This window comes from Salvia splendens, chromosome 12 (assembly GCF_004379255.2).
Source record: "Salvia splendens isolate huo1 chromosome 12, SspV2, whole genome shotgun sequence".
In the NCBI taxonomy this organism is placed as follows: Eukaryota; Viridiplantae; Streptophyta; class Magnoliopsida; order Lamiales; family Lamiaceae; genus Salvia; species Salvia splendens.
The window spans coordinates 2,058,050-2,060,039 of NC_056043.1; positions in this window are offsets into that span (position 1 = coordinate 2,058,050).

Sequence of the window (1,990 nt, forward strand, 5' to 3'; positions counted from 1 at the left end):
AGTGATCAGGATCATAAATAAATTAATTGAAAACTTCAAGCCCTTATTTCTTTTTGCGCACTTATTTTGAAAAAATAATTATAAATAGTTAAAGTGGGGAAAAAGTAAAGTAAGAGAGAATATTGTAGATAAGACTCTTCTCTACCTTATTATCTCTTACTTTACTCTCTCCACTTTAACTATTTAATATCATTCTTTCAAAACGAGTGCAGAAAATGAAATGCCTCACTGTGGAACGGAGGGAGTATGATTTAAATTTTATTAAAATGTGTTTAAGTTTCATTTTGATTTTACAAAAATATGAGTATTTTTTATATTTACAAATAACGGTGGAGAGAGAAGAAAGACGAGTGCGGATCTGATCGAGGTTTTTTCTTATTTTATCAGTTTATCAACCATAAGATAAAATTGTAAAATTCAATCATTTTCAAGTTCTTTTTTTTATTGAGTGTATTGTTCCATATTTGGAAAAGTTTGATTACTTGTAAGTGACAAATTTCAAATTTTAAATGTAACTTATTAAATATAATAATTACATTTTACAAAAAAATTATAGTTATAATATAATATTAGTACTATACTCGTACGAAGTTTCGAAATTTCATCCAAAACTTAGTTTACTGTATTTGCTGAAATATATTTAAATAACAAATGATGATATACTATAGAGACAACAGAAAAAAAAATCATTCTATGGAGGATATAATGAGATTAGATCAATGAAAGAAGAACATACAAAAAAAAAATAGTACTCCAAGAATCTATAAAAGTACATAATAATATTGCCTAAAAATTACCAAATGCCGAAACATGATAATTTCGGAACACGATTGGCGATTTTGGATAACCATTGTCGTCGTCGTTCTAATAAGAAACTAGTAGTACTATAATGATATAATGATGTCAATGATCCAACATTATGAATCCCCATGGCTCTGAGTGATCGAAAACTTGGGGTATAAATGGCGATGTTGGAAAAATTATATGTAGATCAAAAAACAAGACCGAGTGGCTCAAGACGCTCGGTCTTTCTGGAGTACGTAAAGACTAGATTATTATTATAGAACATAGACAACAAATCACCATTTTCCAAAACTCTGAGTGGTCAAACACGTTGCCCTAAATTATCAGTGGATTGCCAAATAATACCTCCATCTATAGGTTTCATAAATGTATATTCCTTTACCCAGGAATTCTCATCTCCATAGTTGTTCATCAACCAAATAACGAAATTATCGCTATCATAAGTATCACATAAATATAATCCAAGCCCCTTGGCCTAGCGGTAAAGGGTGCTGGATACCGCGTTCATCCTGGAGGTCTCGAGTTCGAACCCTGGTTGGCGTAATTTGTCTTTCCTTCTTGTTATAGGAGTTGATTTGTAATTTCCTCCTTCATATATATGATATAAATATATGAAGTTACTTTTAAAAAAAAAGTATCACATAAATATAGCCGACCCTCCAAAGCACATAGCCGATATTCGCAAAGTATGTCGCTACCATAAGCACGGGGAGGAAGAGAAAAGCTTGTAAACAGCTCGGTTTCAAGGTCAAAGCAACAAACGAATGTATTCTCTTCCCCGACATCAGATGCCAACCTGATGGATCCGCGAATTTCTGATGTTAGTAAATGCTGGTGGAGAATAAAGACTACGACACAAAGAATTTACGTGGTTCGATTTACTGAAGTAAATCTACGTCCACGGGAAGAAGGGGGGGGCAAGATTGTATTGCTTGATCTGGGATTACAGCTTACAACACAGACTTGCTATATGATTTTTTATCTCTAGAGAGCTTAACCTTTTTCTATCTGATCTAAGTTCTATTTATACCTTGAACTAGGATCGTGGTTTGCAGCCCCACTAACAAGATCGTGGGTGAGCAATAACTGCTCAATAACTGCTTCGTACCACTAAATAGATCGTGGGTATAGTGGAGGTCGTGGAGGCCTTTCATGAGTCCACTAACTCCTAGTTCGGTCGAATGCT